This window comes from Meles meles, chromosome 7 (assembly GCF_922984935.1).
Source record: "Meles meles chromosome 7, mMelMel3.1 paternal haplotype, whole genome shotgun sequence".
NCBI classification, from domain to species: Eukaryota; Metazoa; Chordata; class Mammalia; order Carnivora; family Mustelidae; genus Meles; species Meles meles.
Genome location: NC_060072.1, coordinates 42899725 through 42920266, shown reverse-complemented (window position 1 = coordinate 42920266; position 20542 = coordinate 42899725).

Sequence of the window (20542 nt, the reverse complement as noted above, 5' to 3'; positions counted from 1 at the left end):
GGTAGGAGGGACAGAGGGAGAGGGAGAAGCAGACTCCCCACTGAGCAGGAAGCCTGATGTGGGCTTCATCCCAGGATCCTGGGATCATGACCTGAGATGAAGGCAGATGCTTAACTGATTGAACCACCCAGGCATCCCTTCAGCCACTTATTTTTAATTATCTGCAGGATATTATCACTTGGATAATCCACAGGTCCCACAAACACAGTATAACAGAACAATTAAAATAACGCGCCTCGTAGTCAAATGGATCTCAGTTTGAATCTTAGGATTTCTTGGCCTATTTTCTCATCTTTAAAATCAGGATAATTGAACCATCTGCATAGGGTTTGTTATAAGAATCTCTCCTTAGAACAGTGCCTGCACACACAAAATAAACAAATTTGCTTGAGCACCAAGCATATTCCAGACATTGTTTCAGACATTAGAGATTGGTAAGAAAACTCTGCTCTTCCACAATTAGACAGTGCTGTTTTTCAGTAATTCAAGAAAGGAAGTTAAAATTAACAAAACATCTCCTTAATGTTTTACCGGATATGCACAGTAATCCTTTTATAATGTAATCTATAAATATCCTTTTCAAATAGCTCTGAAGTGTACTAATTAATGACCACAAGGATGACATTCTTCTTCCTGCTGAATGTCAGGAGGTTTCCTCTCCTCTTGAGTATTGTGAGCCTCCCCTGCCCTAATTTTCTCTGCTAAGGAATTGGGTGTAGAATAAGATGATGACTGTCTTAGTCTATTGGGGGCAGCTATAACAAAGCACCATAGACTAGGCAGGTTATGAACAACAGAAATTTATTTCTCAGGACATGGGGCTCGATCCCGAGACCCTGGATCATGACTTGAGCCAAAGGCAGACGCTTAACCAACTGAGCCACCCAGGCTCTCCTGGGGTTTCTTTCTTAAGAACATTATCCACTCATGAGTGCCTTCCTCCCTCTTTCCTTCCTTCCTTCCTCACTCTCTTCTTTCTTTCTTTCTCCCATTTATTTATTTGAGAGAGAGAGAAAAAGCATAAACACAAACAGGGGGAGAGGCAGCCAGAGACAGAAGCAGGCTCCAGTCAGGCAAAGAGCCTGACCCAGCGCTCAATCCCAGGACCCTGGGATCGTGACCTGAGCCAAAGGCAGATGCTGAAACACTTAACTGACTGAGCCACCCAGGTGTCCCCAGGGCTTAGGCCCTACCTCCTAATACCATCATCACACTGGATATTAGGTTGCAACATATGCAACTTATGAATTTGGGGGTGGGGGAAGGGCGGAGACACAAATATTTAGTCCAAAGCAATATCCTTTCCCTTTGAGAAGCTTCTTGACAGGGAACACGTGCACAATCTGTGGTAAATTCCTAATTAAACTTCCTGCCTCCAGACCCATTCCCTTTTAAAACATCCATCACACTGAAACCATGGACTCTTTATAAAATAGATTCTGGTCATAGCCCTTCACATTCTAACCTTTTAATGATCCTGTAGAGGGCTGAAATCCTAGTGGGATTTACCAAGCCCTGCATGATTATGTCTTCACCTCTCAAGCATCATCTGGTCTCAAATTCTGTCCTCTTGTCAGTTAGGACAACTTACAATTTCCAATACATTTAGTACTCTCTGTCAATTGATACTGTCAGGAATCCAAGCCTGTGACTGCAGTTGTCATGGTTATAGACTAGCTTCTGCCCTTCCAGGCATCACTTCCACCTTCCAGACAGAAAGAGTAGAAGGTTGAAAAATTCTGCCTGTGGTTGAACTGTATCATATAAATATCCTTAACTGAGACCAGGATATTATGCATTTTCATTTCCTAATTTCTAGTAGTGGAAAAGAGGAAAGGGATTGGAATCGGGTGCCTACACAATTGGAATGTTGGTGCTGATACATCCCTCATGAATCCTTAATTCTTGAAGGGGTTTTTTCATGTACCTAATACACCTAGGAGTCCTGAGTTGTTCTGCTTTCTGTTATTTCTTCAACTTCTCTCTTAAAGTTTCTCTTTCCTTCTCTGAGCTATGCTTTCCTTACAATAAATTTAGTAAGAGTTAATTTTCATTGTGTGCTACTGACAAACCCTAAATGATAGCATTTAAAAAATGATTCCAGGTGTTTAGAGGCCCAGGTAGTATCAAGCTGATGAATATTCCTCTCCCTTTTTAAAATTTTTTAAAAAGATTTTATTTATTTATTTGACAGAGAGAGACACAGCAAGAGAGGGGACACAAGCAGGGGCAGTGAGAGAGGGAGAAGCAGGCTTCCCGCCAAGCAGGGAGCCTGATGCAGGGCTGGATCCCAGAACCCTGGGATCATTCCCTGAGCCAAAGGCAGACACTTAACAACTGAGCCACCCAGGTGCCCTGAATATTCCTCTTTTTGTAGTTTAAAATCTACTGAGCACTTATCCCTGACCATGGAATATCTCAGCAACATTTTAGGATCAAAATTTTAAAAGAATATTTAGCAGTTGTTAAAGTATCCAAAATAAGTTTATTGGAAATGTCAATATTCACTCAATGGAACATTCTGGTAAAATAAATTTTTCCATTCCTGAGATCCACTCTTATTTGTGCAGATTGGCTAGTGACTGGAACTGGTTATAATATAGTGCAAATGGGTTACTAGCCCTTTGTTAAATGAAACTCATCGTTATTTAAATACAGTAATTTCATTAATCAACTGCCATTAACCTTAAGATTGTCTTGATGATTTCTTCAACAAATCCACAAGAAAAGTACTAGGAAAAGAAAAAAATCCATGTGCTAAAATGTTTTAGAATATAAAATAGGACAGAAGAAAAATAGTAGAATAATACTCACTCTTGGTAAAAACTGCATTTGTAAAAATGATAATAGAATATATCATAATGAGAATGATGTCTGTAATAATACTGCTAACACTACTTTAGATAAGTAAAGACCTGTTAAAGATGAATTTTAGAATTGTAGAATCTGCTGCCTTACGATCTCTACAATGACCTTCTTACATTATAATCAAATATATCACCAAAAGAATCTAGGAAGTAAAGCTCTACTAAGTCCTGCTAATAATATAAACTTATATGCACAAACTACTATGAATATTTTGAAAAGAAAGCACAGTTTCTAAGAATTTAGAATAAAATCGAACCAACACGGCCAAATGAGTCTAATCTTACTCCTTTAGCTATTAAAATGCCAGAGATGGCAACAGATTATGGAACAACAACAAGTAGATTCAGCATGCTGTTACTGAAGCAATTCCAGTCACTTATATTACGGACTTTTCAACTTTTTTTTTTTAAGATTTTATTTATTTATTTGACAGACAGAGATCTCAAGTAGGCAGAGAGGCAGGCAGAGAGAGGAGGAAGCAGGCTCCCCACCAAGCAGAGAGCCTGATGCGGGGCTCAATCCCAGGACCCCGGGATCATGACCTGAGCCAAAGGCAGAGGATTTAACCCACTGAGCCACCCAGGCGCCCCGGGCTTTTCAACTTTTTTTTTTTTTTTAAGATTTTATTTATTTATTTGACGGAGAGAAATCACAAGAGAGGTAGGCAGAGAGAGAGGAAGGGAAGCAGGCTCCCCGCTGAGCAGAGAGCCCCATGCAGGACTCGATCCCAGGACCCTGAGGTCATGACCTGAGCCGAAGGCAGCGGCTTAACCCACTGAGCCACCCAGGCGCCCCGGACTTTTCAACTTTTAGGCTAGGAAATACTTTATTCAAAATAAATGTACATGAAAGCCTAGTATATGAAAACAGAATGTGATTTTAAACATCTCTCATAAGAGATATTTATTACAGTATTATTTGAAAGTTCAAGGAAGACATTTTAAAGCAATATGCCAGCAGTTGCTAGGAAAAAAGTAAGCCAGGAGTCTTTTGGAACTTTTTGCAAGACTCAGCTTTAAGTATTAGGGAGATTAGAGAAGTCAGAGCAAAAATAGTAAGTACACTATTCACTATTATTACAGAAACATGGAGCCAGTATTTCATTAACTACACCTAGAGAAGGAAAAAAGGAAAAACAAAGCAGAAGAAAATTCCCAAATCACTTGCATTTGATTTTGGGATACCCCTGACACAAATTCCCTGCAATCACACTGGCTCTACCCTAACTTCAGCAGCCTGGGAATAATTTAGGAATGTGAAAGTAGAAGTCTGAGGTCATTCCAGACCAATAGTGGGTATAGAATTGCCCATTCATGTTGATGTTAATTTCCTATAATTATAGAGCTGGGAACTCAGACAGTTGGATGGTTATGTTTATTCTGTTTCACTGTCCTGTTACCTCCATCTAAACCAGTTCCCAGTCCTCACCCCTACCCCCAGCCCCCTGCAATCTCTTCTCTCTGCGTCACTTCTACTGCCCTTGCCACCTCCCCCTTTTCCCATCGAACTCTTTTGGCCCTGAGATCAGAGTAGCTGTCACGGTCAGACTGGTTAAAGAAGAATGAATGACTCTATCTGTCTCAAATTAAAGGAAGCCTCCAGAAGTGCTTTCAGAGAGTCCATACTCCTTTGGTACTCTAAAGCTTCTCTCCTGACGATATAGACATTTAATCAACCTGCCTGCATAACTTATTTTCCCCCTGCCTCCTGGCACCAAAATACTTGCTAATACATAGAAAGGAGAATCATGTAATGTTAGATAATGTAAAGATATTGAAAAGGAAAATAAGATGAAATTAACTTCTAGGGATCTACCATATGGGCTCCTGGTTATCAATTATTTTAATAGCAAAAAGCTTTTACATTACTTCTAATTCTTGGATTAGATACTAATTAAATACTAACACAGATGTAAACATTAAATGCCTTTTTAAAAAGTCGCGTGAAGGGGCTCCTGGATGGCTCATTGGGCTAAAGCGTCTGCCTTTGGCTCGGGTCATGATCCCTGGGACTTGGGATCAAGCCCTGAATCAGTCTCTCTGCTCAGCGGGGAGCCTGCTTCCTCCTCTCTCTCTGCCTGCCTCTCTGCTTACTTGTGATCTCTGTCTGTCAAATAAATAAATAAAATCTTAAAAAAAAAAGTCAAGTGAAAATTTACTCATTAAGTACCTTCAGTATTATTTGTACAAGTTTCTTGAAAAGAAGGTTAGTAACAGTTAAACATCACCTGATATTTATTGTAGAACCAGAATATGCAAACTATAAAGGAGGAAATCATCTGACAACACCCAGTCCAAGGAACAAAAACAAATCCATGCATAGCAGAGAACTACACAATAAAGCTTTCTGGTTCAACAATCAATACTATTAATTGAGGATCTACTATAAGCCATGCATTGTGCTAAGTATTAAGAACTCACACAATAGGAACTAAGATCTCTCTGTGGGGCATACAAAGATAGAATACCCCAGTGGTCCAGGCTTGGGATTGTACTGCATTTAAATCAACAGAAAATCTGATCTTTTCTTTTATTACCCACAAAAGTTCTTGTCTATTTGAATATATGATCCTGGAGAATTCTCATTAAACTTACTCCTTTGCTATATTCAGACACCCTGAAGCTTCTGGGAACATCTCACACTTTGTCCCTGTAGAACCCTCATTCTCTCCTACTCTCCCCACCCTTGCCATTTGGGCCTCCTGATTGCCTTCTCTCCCTTTCCATGCATCTGCCTATAATGACAGGTTTCACTTATTGATAATTGTTATGTGTTCAGGCAGACCTCAACTTTCAGAGTCGTCTGGTCTAATGAAGAAGTAACAGCTATAAATAAATATTTCAATACTGGGTGATAAGCATCAAAACAGAGATAGGTACAAGTTTCCAAGAACTATGATGGAGAGAACAACTCATGGTAGGCGCAAAGAGACGGAGGTTAGGGGCAGGGACAGTAAGAATAGCCTATAATCAAGAAATGCCCTTTCTGCAAGTGAAAATATTGATGGTACCCAGAGTCCCTCCTGAAAAAAAAAGCTAGATTAAAACTTATGAAAGGCCCAAATTTTTGTCTCCAATACAGAAAGCATTCAGTTTTACTGAACACTTTTTTTATTTAAAAAAAATGCACACCAGTTCTTGCCAGTATTTGATGATTCCCATACACATAGTTTCTCTGGGTTTTATTTCACTGGCTTGTGTTAAGATAGCCTTTTCTCCATTTACTGTGCCCTTCTACCACCTCCTCCACAAATATTTGCAAAAGCATGTGCTCCATTAGGAAACACTATACACACACACACACACACACACACACACCTCAAAAGTCATAAAATCTGTAACAACAAAAATCATGAACTGATAAATTGTACAAGGAACTACAGCAAAATATGGAGATGAACATAAGAGTTAAATTTATAAATCTTCAAGAAGTATGTACGTTCATCTCTTTAGATTTTCACAACTCTTCTCTTGCCTATAATGTATTTGAAAGAAATAAGTATGTATAAACAAACAAACAAACAAAAAACTCTAGGGGATAGTTTCCATTCTTAAAATCAAGTCCTAAAAGCTCTGAAATTTGACCCAAACATGGCTATGGAGTCAGAAGGATATAGAACAAAATGATTTATCACAAGTAGTGGCTGTATTTTCAAATGCATCAAAACCAGAAATTCAAGATGTACATTATAATGTAATTTTCAAGACTAGTTAAACCCCTCCCAATGGAGCAACATACTTATTCAATTAGTTCAGGTGAATAAATATTATCCTTTAATTGATATCTCATTTGTCTGACAACAAGCTGGAGCACACTGTTCACACAAGCTACATTTCTTGCTATAAAATGATAAATTTTAAGAGATAGGGTGCATAATGGAAAAGTAATTGTTCCAGAAGAGGTGTGTATAACTTGTAATCTTAAAAAATTAATTCTGCCTGGGCTACATTCCAGTATTCCAGAACAATTATTACCCAAGGAACGCCTCCAAATGGTAGGAAACGAGAATGTATACCGCTGCTTACCCACTCCCAGGCACAGCCCAGAATTTTGTGGGGTCCCCAAGAAACCTTTTTTCTTCTTTCTAAACAGCAATTTCATTAAAATACATGCTCTACAAGAAGGTGTGAATGGAAAAATGAGCAGTGGAAGGAAAGAGGCCAAGAAATGGAGTTGTGGAAACCATACAGTAAACGACTGCTGATAAAAATGAACATTCCAGTATAGTTAAGGGGAGTTTAGAGTGCAGAAAAGATTCCTAGGATATTTTATTAATACACTTTTGTGAAAGTTACAAATGCTGAAACCTAATTCATCCTTGAGCTTTTATGGTTAGCTTACTATTCTATTTAAGAATCTAGCAAATATTTACAACCACTTGCTAAGGCGATTTGAGTAATCCTGCTTGGTTCCCACCTACCAACTTGATAACCTAAACACCTTCAAGTATTGTAAACATCATTTATAAATTTAAAATATTTTATTTTCTTTTTAGTTAAAAAGTTCTGATTGATAAACCCTTCCCAATACTTAAGGAATTCAGACAAGTTAAATTAACTTTATAAATATGATAAAACTTGAGTCCTTTTAATATTCTAGTGATGTCTATAACCTTAGTAATATCCACCAAATCAATTATTCAATTACATACTTAAAACTAAAATTATATGATTTTCACTCTAAGATACTCGATTTTTCTCAAATGTATAAAGTACTGGGCGCCTGGGTGGCTCAGTGGGTTAAAGCCTCTGCCTTCGGCTCACGTCATGATCCCAGGGTCCTGGGATCGAGCCCCGCATCGGGCTCTCTGCTCAGCAGGGAGCCTGCTTCCCTTCCTCTCTCTCTCTGCCTGCCTCTCTGCCTACTTGTGATCTCGGTCTGTCAAATAAATAAATTAAATCTTTAAAAAAAAAGTACTAATTATGCATAAATTCCTACCATAAAAATATTAGTATTACGGTTCTGATTATTTTAAACATTTTATACTAGTCCTAAATATTCCCACAGTTAAACAATGCTGCTCTCTCTGGAGACAATGGCATTTTCAGTTTACTTGGTTTCTTTTGATTAGTAATTTCGACTGAGAGTGAGATTTGCAACTTGAGAAATCCAGGAAAATTCTTACCAGCCACTATTTAGGTGGCTATTATTTGAGGAGTCTTCTTCTCAGCATGCTTAAGATTACCCAATGGCTGGAAATTTTGACCAGATGTAATTTTCATACAAAAATTCCAAGGATCCACTTCTTACTGCATACAATTCCATGATCTAAAATAGGAATGGAGTCTTTATAACCACCTAGTGGGCCTTAGGCAATCCCCAACCCCCATTCCCATTGCCAACCACTTCCCCTCCTATCTAATCTCCTCCTACTCTTTTTTTTTCTTTCTTTTTAAGATTTATTTATTTATTTATTTATTTGAGAGAGAGAGCAGGGCGGGCAGTGGGAGAGGGAGAGAGAATCTCAAGCAGACTTTGAGCTGAGCATGGAGTCTCACGTGGGGCTCAATCCCACTGAGATCATGACCTAAGCTGAAAAAAGAATCAGACACTTAACTGACTGTGCCACCCTGGTGCCCCCCCCAAAATACATTTTTCTAAGCAGGAAAAAGGAAGAAAGGAGGAAGGGAGGGCAGGAGGAAGGATTCAAGGGAAGGATAGTCTTGTTCAAGTTCCCTTCCTGCTTTTGGTACTTACCCCATGTGCTCATGTCTCAGGACCTTTGCACTGGTTCTTCCTTCTGCGTGAAACAGTCACCTCCTAGAAATATATGTGGTTTCCTGATTATCTTTAAGTCTTTGCTCAGATATCACCTTTTCAAAGAGCCTGTGCTGACCACCCTATTTAAAACCACAACCCTGCTACCTCTATACCCTTTCCATGTTTCCTTTTTCTCAGTCACTCAACATATCTGACATACTATACAGTGTAATTATTTACTCATTTATTGCCTCTTCTCCAAGACTCCATGAGAGAAAGAATTTTCTTCTTTCTTAGTCAGTGCTGGATTCTCATCACCTAAAACAGTGCCTGACATACTGATGGTTCTCAAGAAAAATTTGTTGAGTGAATGAATAAAGGGAATGAAGAAGCTGACTTCTGGGTGTCACAAAGAGAGTCTGTGTGGATACTATTGGTTTTGGAGAGAGAAGCTTTATCCTTTTTAAAGGTGCAAAGCCATAGAAGCACTTGAGCAATGGCTTTGGCAAGTAACATGTGGATGTGGAAATAGCCCTTCCTGTTCCTGCAGCAGGACTGTGATGACCTCTGCCTGTTTTCTAAGCACTGTTGGTAGCAATCATTCATGTTTCTTTTTTTTTTTTAATATTTTATTTATTTGACAGAGAGAAATCACAACTAGGCAGAGAGGCAGGCAGAGAGAGAGGAGGAAGCAGGCTCCCTGCGGAGTAGAGAGCTGGACGTGGGGCTCAATCCCAGGACCCTGGGATCATGACCTGAGCAGAAGGCAGAGGCTTTAACCCACTGAGCCACCCAGGCACCCCTATCATTCATGTTTCTAAGTAAGGTTATATATATATTTTAAATATTCCTTCATCAGAATTTTCACTCTTTATTATTTTTTTTTGAATTTTCACTCTTTAAAATCATCCTCATCCCTTAATTAGTTCAAAGTGGTAACTGAAGTTCACACCCCAATGCAATTCATTCCACTTCATTACTGGAACCTCCCTGTTTCTCATTTGTTCCATTAACCATAAGGGGAGTTGAGAGACGAATAAATTGTCTGAATAGAATAATTAGGCCAGTCAATTCTCAGAGTGCAACGGATAAATTTTTCTTTCTCGGATTCATGCCACATCTCTGCAAACCACAGCACTGTTAGTTATCAAATATTCCATAGATGTTCTTGCGTGGAATCCCCTCTGAGGGCATGAGGGAAGCTTGGTACAGATCAAAAAGGACCTCACCTCAAAGTTTATTGTGCAGGAGGAAATCCTGTGAGGGATTCCTCAACTTCTTTTTATCACTATTAATACAGGAACAGAACAAAAGAAGAGCTCATTCTGTGGTTCTCTCTGTTCTGTGTATCTGGTCACCTGCTTTCTCTTTTTTATGGAAAGTATTGGATTGGAGGGAGAGGTAGAACTACTTGCTATCCATCTTCCTCGATCAATATTCATTATGTCGGAGTAAGAGCATCTTGCCCTGACTTGTACTAGCCTAGTGAACACCAGTTAAACTCTCCTAATAAAGACAATTCCCAATGGCCTGTACACTAATCTGTAGTGGGGTCAGTGAGAAGCCCCATGAAAGTACATACCTGGACTCAAAGCAATGACCAAAGGCATGAATGAAAAAAAAGTCAGGCAGAATCTTGGGATTTTTCAAGACTATCCTTCCCTTGAATTCTGCTTTACTTAAACCAAAGTAACAAAAGTTAACAAGGTTAACATGTAAATTTGACAGTCTGTGGATGCCATATTGGATGACAGGAAGCCCTCCATTCCCATTAGAGGAGCTAAATCAAAGACTGGGCTATAACCTTGTAGAATATCTATTTTACAGGGGCTATTATCTGCTATATTTAGAGGAAATGAGGTCTTTGTTTTTCTGAGGTTAACCCTGAGATTTTTTTAGAGATCTTGAAAGTTGGTTGCCACTAGGTAAGCAAAAGATTTACATCTGGACAGATCACCCTTGTTTTAGAAAAACCACTTAAATGGGCCCATCAGTTTCACTGATATAATAAATATAATATAGAAACCATACCTTAGAGAAGAACTGCAAGTTCATTACTTACCTGAATGCAGTTGCTGAATGTGAATCAGGTACTATGTCATTACTTTTCCATCTGCTTTTTGCTTTTAATAGATTGTGGTTCAGAGTGATAGCTGTCTTCTAGTTTTATTGAAGATGGGGTTTCTGCTTCTCTTTACCATTTTTCTTATTGTTTTAGAGTAATTTATGAAGGTTATGTGGTAAAATGATTTTATTATGTCACTTTAAGACTGGAAGTAATATGCCATACATTTTAGATATTTGTGTTATCATTGTGGCAACTCTATAATGTGAGTATACTGGAAAAGACAAATTTTATTAAAATAAACAGAATTGAAGAGGCTTCCACCTTCTTGGGAAGAGGCATAGTTAATCCCTGTTTAGATAAAAAATGATCTTGGACTTTTACACATCTTCTGATGGAAAAAGGTTGGGCTTGCTAAGTATTATTTGAATGACTGGGGGCTAGTTGCAGAAGTTGTTATATTGTTCTGCCAATTACACATTGTGAGGAAGTTTGAGTTTCTTTAGGAAGCCTGGAAGAAAAGGGATTAGTGGTCTTAGAACTGGGAAAAGGAAAAGGAGAAGGGGAAAAATGCAAAGAAAGAGCAGAGGGGGAGGAGGAAGGAGAGAAAAGAAAGGGGAAGGAGAAAGAGAAGAAAGGGCTATGATGTTTTTGAGCCAAATATCAGTAGGTATTGACATGTGAAGAAAGTTGGCCAGCAAGAAGTTCCTTGTGGCAGCAGTGGCTAGTAAACTCTAGGACCAAGTTTATCCCAAGATTTCAACTGTGTACTGGGCTGTCTTATGATGCCCCTGCTTCTCTGCTCCCTTAACACCTTCACTTCACCACTTTACAACGTAGAAGTTGTCCCTCATGCTTTCTAAGGCTAATCCCTTCATCTGCTTGGTCATCACAGGAACTTTATCATAGTTACAATCCTTCCCTTTAGTGTACTCAATGTCTCCCATCTAGATCCTTCTGATTAGCTTTACAAAATGAATGAATCCTTCCAATTCTCTTACTTTATCTTCCACCATATACAAAAATTAACTCAAAATTATCAAAAACCTAAATGTCAGAGCTAAAATTATAAAACTTTTAGAATAAAACACAGGGGGGAAACTTCATGACACTGGATTTCATGATGATTTTTTTGGGTAGGACACCAAAAACACAGGCGACAACATAAAAAAAAAGACAAGCGGAAAAGTGGAACTAACTTAAAATGTATGCATGCAAACTTAAAATATATTGCATGGCAAAGGAAACACTCAACAGATGAATAGATAACCTATGGATGGGAAAAAAAAATCTGTAAGTCATCTGATAGAGGATTAATAATTAGAATATATAAATAACTCCTAAAACTCAACAATGAAAAAGCAACCTGGTCAAAACACAGGCAAAGAACTTGAAAAAGTATTTCTCCAAAGATATATAAATGTTCAGTAAGCACATGAAAGATGTCAAACATTACTGATCATTGAGGAAATGCAAATTAAAACCATAATGAGATATCACCTCATGCCCATTTGGATGGCCATTATTAGGAAAAAAAAAAAAAAAAAAAAAAAAGGAAACCCAGACCCAGAAAAAGGATGCAGAGAAATTGGAACCTTTATGTATTGCTGACGGGAATGTAGAAAGGTGCAGCCATTATGAAAAACAGCATGGTAGTTCTTCAAAAACTTAAATATACAATTACCACTCTATTGCAATTTCTCTTCTGGATATATATTCAAAAGAATCAAAAGCCATGATCAAACAAATTTTTTCACATACACCCATGTTCATACCAGCATTATTCATGATAGTTAAAAGGCAGAAGAAACCCATATGTTCATTGATGAATAAATAAAGTGTGGTATACACATGTAATGGAATATTACTGAACCTCAGAAAGGAAGGAAATTCTGACACATGCTACAACATGAATGAACATTATGCCAAGTGAAATCAGCCAGAAACAAGGACAAATATGGTACAATTCCACTTATATGAGCTACTTAGAGTAGTCAGATTTATAGAGGCAGAATAGTGGCTGCTAGGGGCTGGTAGAAAGGAGGAATGGGGAGTTAGTGTTTAATGTGTATGGTATTTCATTGTGGGAAAATGAAAAGTTGTTGGAGATGGATGGTCCTAACGGATGCACAATAATGTGAATACGCTTAATAAAACAGAACTTAAAAATGGTTAAAATGATAAATTTTATGTTATGTATGTTTGACCACACACACACACACACACACACACAATACCTCAATAGCATCTCCACACCATCACTACAGGTAATGGTTGCCAATGATCTCAAGACCCTAAATCCAACAGGCTTTTGTAAGACCTCACCTTATTTGACTCTCATAAACATTTGAGATATTTGATCAGTTCCTCTTTATTAAATGCTGTCTGTCCTTTGGACCTGTGTGCCTGCCTTGCCCCTGCTTTCCTCCAGCCCCTCCTGGATTCTCTGGCTCCTTTGCAGACTCATCCTCCTTGGCAGCCTCAGCATGCGCCACATTTCTACTTTCTCTCCCACAATATACAGCTCTCTTTTCATCACCTACCCTTTCTGCCACAGGGCCCTAACATGTGCTATAACCTTAGATAGTTTTCAGCTTAATTATCACTTTTTCAAGGAAGCCATCTCTTAGGTCTCAAAAGAGGTCAATTCTTCCTTACTATTCTTTTTGCACTATGCACTTCTCCTTTATAACATATCCAGATGCTCGTTCTCTATCTGCCTTAGCTATAATTTTACATATATTTTTATGATTGGATTAATAATACTTGCCTCACCCAATAAACTAGATTTCATGAAGGTAGGGTGATATTTTATTTATTTATTTATTTTTATTATGGGGAAATTATATTCTATTCTCAGTGCATTGCCTGGCATAGAATGATTCTCAATATATTCTTGTTAGATAAATAACCCGCAGATTTTAGTAAGCATCCATCCCAATATTTTTTGTTAGCACTGAGAGGCAGAGTAGGGAGGAAAGAGGACAGCACTGCAAGTCTGAAGACAGTCTACACAGTTTGGAGGAATAGGCTCCAGCATGGAAAGACTTAGTCAAGCATAAGTCTTTTCTCAGGCCCTCCCAGAGATGTGGGGAAAGGGTCCAGGACATTTCACTTGGCCACTGGGAGCTAGGATGACCCCTGAATTACTGTACACTTAGGGACATCCAGATGGCAAGCCCCATGTTTGCAAAGATGTTACTATTATGATCTCATGGAGGAGAAATAAGGGTTTTCAAACTCCAGATGAAGTCAAACTTCATTTGTGGGTCCAAAACCTGGCAGCCCAGCAGAAACTTTCACAAAACACATAGATTCTCGTTCAGTAGGTCTGGGATGGTGGTCAGGAGTCTGCATTCTAAAGTTACCCTTCCCTAATCCACCCCTGTTTGATTTTGATATAAAACCAGGTTTGGGGATCATTAGATCAAGTAACTCTTATGGTATTTTTCACCCCTGAATTTCTATGACTCTCTAAACATATAATTAGATTTTTCTTCAGTAGAGGCTACAACATCTTCAAATCAAGTCAGAATACTTGGGTTAATTATCCATTCTTTCATGTAATAGAAATTTGATGCAAACATTTTCAGCCACAAGCCACCTTAAGTACATGTAGGTTCATTAGGAGTGAGATGAGGTTGGATGGATAGAAGTAACTCTGTCCTTAATAAAATTACAGTACAATACAAATAGACAGATAAGACACTCAAGAAATCATTAAGGATATATAAGGCAACATATGAATGAAAATTCCAGTTATCTTTCCATCAACATTGCCAAGTATCCAGAAAGTTTCCAAAACGACAAATAAGGAGTACTAACCTTACATGTCTTCCCTTTCCCCCCTTATTATGAGATGTTACCTCTTCTTTTTCTTCTATAGCTCCTACATCTCTCCTTTTTCAATCTGAATATGTATCAAGTACATGTGCTTTGCATACACTAAGAGGTTAATAGTTAATAGTTTCCAGTGACCCAATTACCAAACAGAAGGAGAATGGTTATAAGCGTTGCAACATGGTTTCTGTTTTGTGCCAAAATCAAGAGGGGTCAAGAGGGCACCAAAAAGGCAAGAGAAAAATAAAGCAGAGAAAAGGAAGTTGCAGAGATGAAGGGCAGGAACGGTGTCAGGAATCGCAGATGTCAACTGTGGTGGTATAAACCTCATTGGTCACAGAGAGGTAACAGCTGAGTTTTAGGAAGTTGGTAAGAGAAGAGACAAAGTTACAGCCTGGGTGTTACTTCCATGACTTTGAAGACCAAGGAATAGGCCACCACTACCAAGTATAGGAGGTGGAAGTTGAAGAGGAAAAGAGAAGAAGGTGGAAGCAGACAGAGGCTCTGCAGAAACCCCTAACAGCTAGAGGGTGGGACCCACTTGTCACACAGGAATCAGATGATAAAGTCATTTTATCCTATACCCCCCACAGGCCTTTATGTCTTCTTATAACTATATCATCCTCATGGTGTGATATTACTTCAAACTCCAAAGGAGTGCCTTGAGTCAGTACTTAAAAGATCACAAGATGTTAAATATGTTCTTATTAACAGCCAGGTAAGAAGATAGTAATAGCCAAGATTCATCAACTAGTTTGTGGGAGCAGGATTCTTTATATGAATTATGTCATTGTAAACTTTAACCAGGCTAATAATGTAGATACTGCTATTATTCCTATTTTATATTTGGAAAACCAGCCAGTGTGCTGGTAAGTATTTAACAACAACAACAACAACAACAAAACCTTCTCTGATTTATAATGTTTGCCAATTTCTGTAGTGTAAATATTCCCATATGGCCAATTTTAGCTACCAACATGATGTCATTGAATGCAGAGTTAGGGAGAATTAGTTGCATGGTAAACAACTTGCCCTTGTATAGTATATATAAAGTGTACCTATGTATAGAGTGTTATGTATAGTATGATACATGTACAATAGATGAAAATATGTAATTATATTATTAGGAGTGCAGATACTAGTAAAATGTAGTAAAATAATTGGGAAATGATGAGTTTGGTATATCTGTTAACTTTATTTTAAACATTATTTAATTATAAGTATACTTTAATTTTTAATAATGGCTATGTTTAACAACTAACTCACGAAGTGCTTAAAAATTTAATGACCAGCTCTCATGAGCCAGTAGGAGCTAGCTCCAGCACACCTGAGTCAGCCCACTGTGATTTGGAATGCATTCACAATTTTTAAGCATTCTTAGAGACCAGTGGATTTTTAAAAAATCTTATCCCTTAAAATCAAGAACTGAATCTTGTATTTTAAACTCTGTCCCCAGAAACTCTAGGAGATCCAGGTAGTACGTAATCAGAGTAATGGAAAGTCTAGGAACCAAGATAAGCAGATGAGGCATGAGAGTCACCAAGAAGTAGATATTGGTATGAGAATCAGCATGCAGCCACAGAAAGCAAACCCTTCTCAAGCATACCTAAACTCGATATAAAGACAAATATATAGCCATACAGGGCTGAAATTGTTCCTGGAAATGGGGAGTTTTGAACTTGCAAGGCAGGACAGGTGAATAGTTGCCCTTATCCAATGACATGGACCTTGAAGTTGCCTTTCCACCACCCAGACCCCCTCTGTTACCTGCACTTTTGTTGTGGGGGGCTGCCCATGACCTTTGGGGATGCTGACTCCAACTCTGACTCCAAAGATGGGGCATATTATTAGGACTTAAGAAAAAAGATTCAGAGTATTCATACCACCTAGCCCTAGATACATTTTTAGACCAGCAAGACAGGAAGGAGGGTTTGGTGTGTCTTTTGAATACAGTCATTTATTCTATGGAAAATGGAAGTATGTTGACCTGAGAGTTGTCATCAATCTGTTGGGACCACAAAATTACAACAGCTTTAGCATGAAACTGATACCACTGAACGCTAGAAAGAAGGAAGGAAACCAGGTTCTTGGTGATGCAGTTAAAACCCTAGATCAAACTGATCCTAAACCCATATACTTCTTAACTTCTAGTTATGTGAACCAATAAATCCTTAGGACTTAAGCCAGTTTGACTTGCATTTTCTGATACTGGTACTGAATGCATTATAAATGATAAAATCTTCAAAGTGATCAAGTAGGTGTCCATTGAGAGTCCAACATGACAAAACATACCAGAGAAATCTGAGAAGTGAAAGATCAGAGAGGGCTGGTGTGGTTCATGGAGAAAGACAGTAGTGTCTTTCTTCAGAAGTGCACTTGAAGGAAATATAGACGTGGCAGATGAGAAAGAGAAGAGACCTGTCATCTGCAAGGAAGGCCTGACCAGCTGGGTAGGAATGGGCTAAGACTGGCTGAGCATGACCCTGCCCTTTCCCCTGTCTGACAGTTAGAGGAGGGAATTCATTTCCTCATGAGCAGAGGCTCTGCCTGTTGCATCAGCTCACTGTGCCGGCCTGGTGCCTGCTCCTCAATCAGATATGGTAGCTAGAGGAAGTGAATGCCAAGCTGTAAAAAATAGAAAAACAGATAATGGGAAGTTCTCTCTGATTTTCACCTGGAGAGATACGTGGAAGATGGAAGTGCGTAAACCAAACTGCCAGGTAATCCAAACATCAGGCATAGATTGTTACACGACCATTACCGACCTTCTTGGAAAAATTTGCTTTGTCAAATGTGGTTTTTTAGGGGGAGCAGGATATTGATATTCTATAATTAGTTAAGAGTCTAGGATCCAAGTCAATGTACACAATAAACCAATCAAAATCAGATCCATGTGATACACTCAGACTGGAAACACTGCTCTTTGGCAATCTGACAAACTGGAGTTTGCCCCACACTCAGGGGCGCCACCTGGACTCTTGTGCAAACACGGAAACAGAGCTAATGGAGCAAAAGGAAGAGCAAAAATAATATGTGGTAAAAATCTGAAATTTAAATGTAAGCTCCTCAGAAGTGGGCCCTCCTCCGGTTGCCAAGAAGAAATAAGGGGAAGTGTCTGACACTGTCCTTCATAACCAAACCTGTGCCACTCTGAGCTTCTGGCCCTAACATGGTAGCAATTCTGCAGGATTTTCTGAAATAATGGTTTATGATTGCAGATACCCAGCAGGAATTTTAAATTATTTTTAATATGGTATATATTTTCATCTATTTAGTACTCTAAAAATTTTTATTTATTTATATCAAAGTTTCTTGAGTATAGTTGATGCACAATGTTACTTTAGTTTCAGGTGTACAACATAGTGATTCAACTTCTCTATATGTTACTCTATATTTGCCACAAGTGTAGCTCCCATCTGCCACCATACAATGCAATTATAATATCATTGACTCTATTCCCTACCAGCACTAATTTTAGATATCACAACCTATGCTGATATTTTTCAGAAGTTTTTCTTTCCTTTGTTCCTTTTCCTTCCGTTAAATTTACTGATTTGCTGTCTGTTCCCCGCCTCCTCCATCAGTCTGGAAATTCTCACACAAGCATACCTTGGAATCTGATCCATATGCTATTCCTCCAAGAACAGAGGAATAGGAAAAAAAAAATCCACAGAATACTCACTGATATCTGGGACGTGGGAGTCTCAAGGTCAAGGCCATTCAGAGCTGGATGAACCAAGACTAGAACCACAGTTTCCTGAATCACGGGGACTACTCCAGTACTCATGTGCCCCCAAGCCTCTTTGTACATCCAGGAAAAACCAGAAACATTTTCTAATCCAAAAGATCATTTTCTTATAAAAATGAGGAGAACATTATTATTAATCATTTTACTTATAACCTCCCTCTTCCGAATAAGAATTGAAGCAAACTTGTCATCAAATGGCCTTTTCAGGGAGGTAAGGCAGAAATGGGTATGAATCTAAGCTCAATCACTGACCAGTTCTGTGACTTCTAGCAAGTTTCTTAGTCTCCTTGTCACTTGTTTTCCCCTTTGCTATAAAAAAGGGTTACTGATACTTGCATTTGGGCATGTTGCATGGATTAGAAACAATCTATAAAAACCACACAGCACAGTGGCTGGTACAGAGTAGACACTAAACACATTATACTTCTTACTATTTCAAAATAAACCAGTTCAAACATTTGGGAACCAACCTGTTCTTCTAGATGACAATACGAGCTAAAAAAAAAAAAAAAAAAATTTCCCCCATAGAAGATTCCTGTAATTGTATATAGTGGCTGCGAATCAAGTTACCAATCAAGGACAATATATTTAAATCAATCCTAATTGAATCAAAAATAAATTCTGATAACTTGCCTCAAAAAAGGAAACAATTAAGATTCCCATTAAGACAAATTCAGTAACCACAAAAGCATACAGAACCAGACAAAAGAAGATAGTGGCATTCTTTCCATGAGTATATGACTCATTTTTAGCTCAAAGATGGTGTACAGGAAACAAATGCTCATTTACCTACTAGATGGCCCAGAGCTGCGGATGCAGACAACACTCCACTCATTTTTTGCATATTCAGGCAAAATATTATGTCCTTTCTTACTGGACTCAGTCCCATTTTTGCAGGTGTAACTTTTATAAGCAACACGGGGGTGAGGGGGAGTGTCATTTGAGAATGTATTTATTTGAAGCCCACTAAGAGGACATATCCACCTGGGTTTCTCTTTAACCTTCAGGCTGCAGGATGGCCTCACAGCCATGCTAGAGAAGCAAGGGCAGAGAGCCAAAAACAACAGAAAAAGAATATGATACTTCAAAATTATCTGGAAAGGACAGGTGTGCTTTTTAAGAAGCCTTTCCCATAGCAGCTTTAGCTTTTGCAAGCAGCCCAGATATAGCAGATAAACTGAGAGTCTCTAACTTTGTTAGAGACTCTCAGTTTATCTCTAACTTTGTCTCTAACACAGTCTCTAACTTTGTTAGAGATACAGAATTTCCATACAGTATATGGGAAAATAACGCACACAGTGTATTGGACAGTTGTCCCTGTGTTATCAAGCAGCCCTGTTCTCTCATTTCACTAACAAATGTGCAGACAAACATACATTGTGGCAAATGCAAGGAAATCACTAGCTTGGTTTGGAACTTAAGCCTCCACATTCTTTGGGGTGTAGCATTATTCAGGCAATAAGAGTCCATGGTACAGCATCGCCCTTTCTCTCTAGACTCCTTTAAGACTCTGGAACACTACAATAGCTAATATGTTTCAGTGTATGAGTAATTCTGATTGCAGATAGACAATCATTGTGGAGGAACTGCCATGATAACAGTTACCTCATTTTAAAAAGAAGATTTCATTGTGAAATAAAAATATTCAAAATGGCTCCCTATATTTTGGCAAAAAAAAAATCCTCTTCTTACAAAGTAGAGGACTAATAAATATCTGTCAAATGTATGAATAAAAGGACAAAGGAATGTTTTAGTGGATTCTGATGCCTTTCTAGAGAGATACTATCTCAATCATAGCTCATTCCTTTGGTGAGAATACTTAGACACAAAATTAGGGTAAGCCACAAGCCTCGTGGTCAAGAGCAGATTCGGGAACACTCTTTGCCTGTCCCTTCATGCAATTCTTCTCTACTCTCTGAAAAAGAATAAAACAAAAAATCCTCTCTTCCTGCTGTTTCCACCCCTGAAATACTTACAGGCTGATGTCTCCTTGAGTCATCACTGAGCTAAGCTGCAATCTTTTAATCCTTTCTCAGAATTCATTTTCTCCATCTGCTTAATCATTGAATTTACTTCTGACCCCACCCAATGTGCCTACGTCCCTCAGACATAGAGTTCTAAAAATGGAGATAGGCTTCAAGGAACCAGAGGGATGCCTGGCAACATCAAGCCATGACAACAGGACACATTCTGCTGTGGAATTCTGGCACTCCGTCTCACCTCCTGGGTAAGCTGCAATGTAGACCGAGTTCCAGGGGCGGCGCTATAGCACAGGAGAACGTGCACTGCTTTTGGCCGGGCACGCCTGGGTCCAAATCTCA